This window comes from Colobus angolensis, unplaced genomic scaffold (assembly GCF_000951035.1).
Source record: "Colobus angolensis palliatus isolate OR3802 unplaced genomic scaffold, Cang.pa_1.0 Scaffold24, whole genome shotgun sequence".
NCBI classification, from domain to species: domain Eukaryota; kingdom Metazoa; phylum Chordata; class Mammalia; order Primates; family Cercopithecidae; genus Colobus; species Colobus angolensis.
The window spans coordinates 7,138,246-7,145,673 of record NW_012115599.1 but is presented as its reverse complement, the minus strand read 5'-3'; the positions used below and the strand labels follow the sequence as shown (position 1 = coordinate 7,145,673).

Here is a 7,428-nt window from a genome sequence, read left to right as displayed (position 1 = left end):
ATATAAAATTATATAATTATATCTAACATAAATTTATTTATATTGCATAATTCATTTTTATGATATTTTAATTATATTTATAATCCTTAAAAATTTTCAGTGAGTTGCATAACACTGAGGTTAACCATTCTTTTCTATGTTTAATAGTCATGTGCTTTTTCTTTCTAATATTTGCATGTTCATATAATTTACACATATTCTATACATAACTTTTTGTGTCCATTTTTCTTACTGATTTATAAAAGCTTTTTGTGTATTGAGGACAAATCTCATTCACAAACACAATTTTTCAAGAAATACAACTATTTTCAAATAGTGAACTTAATTTCTATTATAAATCTTTATTTCTGTGGATGCCAAAACTAAACTTTAAACAATGTATGGTTTCCCCTCATTTTCTTCCCAGACATGAAATACAAGCTTTTTTGGGCACTAATGATTGCAAGCTTATAGCTAAGGAACAAGATTTGACTGGTTGACGTGCTGTTACTTGACATGTGAGGATTTAAAGAAAATTGGAGCCAACATTTAAAAATTAAAATATTTCACTTTCAAAAAAGTGAAAACTTGCAGTTCTTGTTGAGAATTCAGAATATCTGTCCTTATTGGGCCTACATTCTTGCAAGAAAGTGATTGCCTTGAGCTGAGAGGCAGCTACCCATTTCAAAGGGTGCATGTGTGCCCCGTTTAATAGGGTTGTATCAGATTTATTTAAAAATTATGGAACATATATGTATATGCATGTGTGTGTAGGTACTGAATTTCCACATGTTTACATATGCACCTATCAATAAATATGTAAGCATATATGCTATGTGCTTATAGAAAGAATTTCCATTAGGATATAAATCATGACAAACTATTGTTATTATATACTCCTCCCCGTTATTATACACCCGCATATTTCACTCATTAATGTTACCTGTCTGGTTCTTGTAACTGTTTGGGTTTCTAATATTTCCTAAACATTATGGAAAACATGCTCATGATAAGTAACCTCTTTAAAAATTGGTACTTTAAAATGTTATCATCTGGGAATCATTAGTAGAAGATATTCTTATATTAAGCATATATTATTCAGACTATATCGACAGGAACCTTTTTGATCACCTGAGACCGTCTGTAGTTGGCTGCCTTATTTCATCCACTCATCTCATTAAAAAAAGTATTTTTTTTTTGTGCGTACATAGTAGGTGTATATATATGTATATTTATGGGGTACATAAGATGTTTTGATACAGGCGTGGAACGTGAAATTAGCACATCATGAAGAATGGGGAATCCATCCCATCAAGCATTTGTCCACTGAGTTGCAAACAATGCATTCATCTCTTGTGGAATGTTTGCCTGGATGTTCTATTCACACTATTGGCCCTTCCGCACCTCCCAGGAGCTGAATTTGATATGATGAGCTTTGTCCTACCCTCTCTAACTTTTGTGAATTTATGTATGTATATGTAAGGTATATTTTTAATCCATATTTATGTTTTTGCAATCTGTATCAGCATGTTTGATAAATGAAAATCGTCTGAAGCTCAGTTCTTTTCCTGAGTATGTGACATTTATCCCCTAGAAATCTTTTGTGCTACACAAGTAAAGAAGTCACAGAGTAAAGGTGGTGTGGAAAGGAAGGCAGGCATTGTTTAATAGACAGACTGAGGTCAGAAGAAAAGAGAAATATAAATAAGTTATATGCATATATTATGTTCCAAGGAATGTTAGTGGTCTGTAAAGAACAATCTTTCTACATCTCTGAGTTCTGAACTACTGAGAAATAGACCTAAAGAGCTAGATATGCAAATGGATGGCAATTATGGAAAACCTAATTAAAATTGCATAGGGAGACTATTAATTCTTATTGCCAGACACTGAATTGCTAAAGTGAAGTGGTTATGAGGTTTTAACCAATTTTATTCACAGTTATTTAAGTAACCATATTATAACTATTATGAAAAATTCTGTTTTTGTGGATCCAAGGCCAGAAAAAAGAAAACAAATATTTTCAATACATACAGTGTTTCTGTTTTTCCCTGCTCAGGGTGAACAAATTGTAGTTACTATTTCAGATATTATATACTTAACATTCTTGGACTGCTTTTTTTTAAATTTTATTTTTAATTTTTGTGAGTACAGATTAGGTGTATATATTTTGTTTTTTGATTTTGCACCATCTCTTACTTGGTATGGACTTAGTGTATGGCATGCAGGAGCTGTTTTCTTCAAAGGGAAAAGCTGACATCCTCCAGCTTATAAAAAGTTTTTAACAATATGTGTTTATAAATTACTTACTTTGAGATGGACAGGTGAGAGGGACTACATAATTGCCAAATATTACTATCTGTCTAAATCTATCTGAGTGAACAAATCTTTTTAATGCCCATTTTAATGACACAGTTGTTCCCATATGGACTTCAGATGCATAAAAAAATCCAGAGTTAGTACATTCCCTGGAGAGAACTAGACTGTCCAGGTGTGCCATATTTTAAACTCAGGGTAGAATTAAGAGGCACAGCTTTTCAAAATTCAGACCCAAACAGCAGCTCAGATCAAGTTAATTTCTCTATTGTTTCAGAAAACACAGGGCTCTTTAGTTAAACAAAACCATGTACCGAAAAAGTGGTCCTAATCATTTTATGTGTTTGAGTCAGCAAGAATTTTAGTAAGAGGAAGTCCCTGGAGCTGAGGTTGAGATATTTGCATAATTTTTCTTAAGTTTCTTAAAGACTCAGACTGGGCTTCTTTCTGGTGATTCCATGAAGATGGTGTACCCCAGAGAGGTCTTTGATGGCATCTTTTAGATCTTGATGTGTTTTTTCCATTGTGGTTCAGAGCTTTTCATGGCCTTTAGTTTGATAGATAGAACAATGAGGCACAGGCACCAAGGTCTGCCAACCTCAGAAATTATGGTACATTCAGAAAATAGATTTTATTTTAAGAAGAGTATAATTATTACTAAGACAGATTCCTTTTTCCTCTTTCGTGTTGTATTTCTTGTGGAAGTCGATTCCTCTTTTTTCAATTGATTTAAACTTTCTCTTGCAAAATAACTCAAATGTTGAATGCAGTGTCTTGTGGAAGTCTGACACCATTAAGGACTGGAAGAGAAAAGTGTGAATAAGACAGTGCAACCAAGATGATTGCTCTTTGATATGCTGGTGGAAGGGTCTACTTAGCTTGGTGGGTTTACCTCTTGACTGATGCAACAGTCAAGGCATAGACAAAATGAGGACAATGTGGACCACGTTGACCCCAAATCATGTGTACAGGTGACATTATCTAGCCTAGGTAGCAAATGAGTGCTTTGAGCACAGAGAAGATGGAAAGAGAGTCAGACCTTGGAATATGATCCAACCCACCTAATTTCCTGTCCCGATCCTCAACTAGAAAAAAATAGTCTGTGTTCTCCTTTTAATAACTACTTTGTACTAACTTTGTGTACAGCTTACAAAGTCAGGTTTCTTAAACCCAATCTGAGGCTCAAGGGGAAGGCTGTTATTATTAGAAGCTACAGACTAGGAGAAAAGTCTTTATGAAGCTGGGTCTTGGACCTCTGGAAAGAGCCCCCTCTAGTACCTTGAAGGGGTGCAACATGAGACTGATTTTAGAAGTGGAAAATAACTGGAAACTGGAAATAACTGCCATTTCCAAAGTGAAGGCCTGTAGCTGGGGTGATGCTGACTAGAACAGTGAGCAAACAGGAAGAAGCATTCCCCTTCTGCCTCTTGAGGTTTTCTGTCTCTTTCTGTCATTCCCATTAGTAGAACACAGTAGGAAGCCAGCTAGCCAAGGAGAAAGGATGTTTGTAGAGTCTCATGCCCAGCATCCCAAAGCTGAACATAGAAAAGTGGGTTTGGAGCCAAAAGACATAATACATCTCCCCATCCTTTTTTTAACTTTTGTTTCAGGTTCAGGGGTACATGTGCATATTTGTTATATAGGTGAATTGTGTGTCACAGGGGTTTGGTGTACAGATGATTTTACTACCCAGGTAATAAGCACAGTACCTGATTAGGTAGTTTTTCAATCCTCAACTTCCTCCCTCTCTCCACCCTCAAGTAGGCCCTGTGTCTGTTGTTCCCTTCTTTGTGTCCATATGTATGCAATGTTTAGCTTCCACTTATAAGTGAGAACATGTGGTATTTGATTTTCTGTTTCTGCATTAATTTGCTTAACATAATGGCCTTCAACTCCATCCATGTCTTTTGCAGCAACATGGATGGAAAATAGTAGAAAACAAAAGTGTTTACAAAAAAAAAAATTTGCGGCGGGTGGAGAAGGAGGAAGGGGAGGGGGCTCGGTTTTGTTTTTAAATAGAGCTGAAGAAAAGCATTGAAAAATCAGGAGATGATGTCCAACCCTTTTTGCAAGACAAAGCCCTCCATTATTTCTGCCTCTGTAGTTTTGTTTTGAATTCCTTTTTTCTCTTCTGGGTGCTGATACTTCTCTCCATCCTTACATTGCTAGGTTTTATTATGTTTTGTGGGGTTTTTTTTTTTTTTAGTTTGTTTAACCTTGTGTCACTACTTGAGTTTGCCCCCATGTCCCTTACACACAAGCAAAATACTCCTTCAGTGGAGTGAAGAAATGGCAGGTGACTGCCATGGTCCACGACCCACGCAACACTCTCTGCCTTGCTCAATGGCTCATGTTGGAGATGTCAGTGTAATGGACAGGGAGGCCAAATACCCTTTCCATTTCAGTGCACCTAAGGTGTCCTCCTTTTCATTCATGAAGATAGGGAGATGCTGGTCTTTGCCCTGCATTATGGAGTTTGACCTAGTAGTAATGGTCCTCTCTTTGCTGATCTTAGCTCTCCTGCCATGCTCCAGACACTCCTGCAGCTCCAGCTTACACTCACAGTGAAAGCCAATGCCCTGCTCATACTGGGAAGGTTACCACAGGCGTAGCAGTTCTGGTGTGCAGCTGACACTTCTTTGGCACAGGATTAGAATTAAAAAATTGTGAGATGTCTCTCTTGTGACTAATGACCATGGCCACCACACTCTCAAGGAACCACAAGAAGGGCAATCATCTCCCTCCTTGGGCTGTGCATGATGCAGGAGGTGGTGGAACTCAAAGAACTGCTGGCCAGTGCCCTTGTAGGGTCCTTTGTGGGCAAGGTTGACAATGGAGAGGTCATTGAAGAGAATGGACCCCACTCCTGGTTGTGCTTTTGCACGATGTTTCTAGCATCCCCAACATACATGATCCTCCCCTGGTGCCACAGCATGCCCACTGTGATGGCATCCTCACACACCTCCGAGACATGTAGTGGTCTACCCAAATGCCTAGCCCTTCAGCACCAGGAGCCTCGTATCAATCCCATCAAAGAGAGACAGCACCTGGATGGGCGGCTTCCTTTTCTCAGCTGGGACAGGCAAGTAGATCTCCAGAGGGTCAAATTCTTTGTTATGGTTATTGGGGAAGAACATCTGGAGCTGAGATGGCCAGTCATCCTGTCGCTGCAGCAGCCCATAGGTGCCCTTGTGCCCACACATGTAGCAGTTCCAGGGATCTTCCTTAATGGTCACCTGGGCAACCTCTGGCCCAACCAAGAGGTCTATACACTCCACGCAAAAGCACCTGCAGCAGTTGTTCCAGCCATGAGCACCTTGTGCCCCTAGCAGCAGATGGTGCAGCAGGACTGATAGCCATCATCATCATCATACTGGTATGCACACTCCAGGAAGCAGTTCTTGCAATGTTGTCATATTCCTAGCACGAAGAGGGGCTGTCCAGAGGGACATTGAGGCTCCCACAAGAGACACAAAGTTCCTTGATGTTCTGGCACTTCTGCCTCACCTTGTACACCAGCTACTCTTGTGTGTTCATCAACAATCTCCTTGATGTTGAGCTTCTTTTTTTATTTTTTTTGAAACAGAATCTTGCTCTGTCACCAGGCTGGAGTGCAATGGCACTATCTCAGCTCACTGTAACCTCTGACTCCCTGGTTCAAGTGATTCTCCTGCCTCATCCTCCCCAGTAGCTGGGATTACAGGCACATACCACCACACCCAGTTAATTTTTGTATTTTTTAGTAGAGACGGGGTTTCACCATGTTGGCCAAGATGGTCTTGATCTCCTGACCTCGTGATCCACACGCCTCAGCCTTCCAAAGTGTTGGGATTACAGGAGTGAGCCACCACGCCCAGCCCAATGTTGAGTTTAGCTGTGCTCTTTTGGGGTTTTTTGGCTGGAGGGAGTGGTGCATAAGCAGTTGCCTCAGGGTCAACCCACACATGTGCATAAACTTCTTTGTTGGGATTCGTCTCCTCTTCTTGTGGCTCCAGTCTCTTGGGGGCAGAAGGCTGGAACCTCCCAAAGGTCCATCCGAATATCTATTTGCTCTGCAACTCTGTGGCTTTGGCTGTGTCACTCTCATTGCTGTCATTGCTCTCTGGGAACAGCTCCCCTGTACACTGCTGGCCACCGGCAGGACTTTGTAGATGGCTTTGCGGTACATGGGCTGCTTGTTGTATTATAGGTGGCCTGGTGGAACACACTGCAAAAGGAGCTCAGTGGCATCAGCTTCTCTACACACAGCACTGAACTCGCTTCTCCAAACCACATGACACAGTGGGTGCCTTCAGCTGCTCGGCTCTGGCCTGTCATCCACCAAGACACAATGTGGCCTCCAGGAGAAGCCCTGCAGTTTTCCTCACATCAGCTTCCCAGTGCCAAAGCCCCAGCTGTCCTTGTACTCTGGTTCATCATCACTCGCTTTGGTGTACTTGTTCCCAGCATCAGTCCCCACAGGCTCAGGTGTGGTAACGACAGTGGGGGATGTGGGTTGCTGGGTTGCCGCACAGCAGCAGGGCTAGCCTCTTCCACCTTTGCAGACTCCTCTGAGCCCTAGTTTTATTCCACAACATTCATTACTGCAGTGACCTCGGCCTTTCTTTTCAGTCCATGAGGCCAGGTGTAGCCTTCTGAGGTCCAGCTCAGCATCTTCAGCATTTTTTACTTGGAATTCCGCATCCAATTAGTTGCCAATCCTTTCAATTTCACCCCTAAGAGCTGCGATGCCTTTTTTCTTTTTAGCTGATACTACTCTCATTTAAACCTTTATTACTTCTTGTCTAACTCATTTCAGAAGCTTCCTAATGGGTTTCCTCTCTTGTTCCTACCTTTTCCCTTATTAATCCAGATGAATCCACTTAGATCTTTGCTCTGATTATGACTCTCTGCTGATCCAGATACTGGGATGAAGTCAAAATTCCTTGGCATGGCTCTCAAGGCTTTTCACAACCTCATCATCCAACTTTTCAGACATGACTGAAAGATATGAGATGATGGGTATGTAAATTTGCTTGTCTGTGGTTAACCACTATATATAAGTGTATACAACCACTATATGTAGGTTTCCAAACATCATTTGTACAGCTGAAATATATATATATACACACAATAAAACAAGCAAAACAGGCT

General features: G+C 40.6%; 1 pseudogene; it reads right to left on the bottom strand.

The window, feature by feature from the left end:
- Positions 1–4,545: 4,545 nt before the first annotated feature.
- On the bottom strand, positions 4,546–6,897 carry LOC105514131 (annotated as a pseudogene).
- Positions 6,898–7,428: the final 531 nt, after the last annotated feature.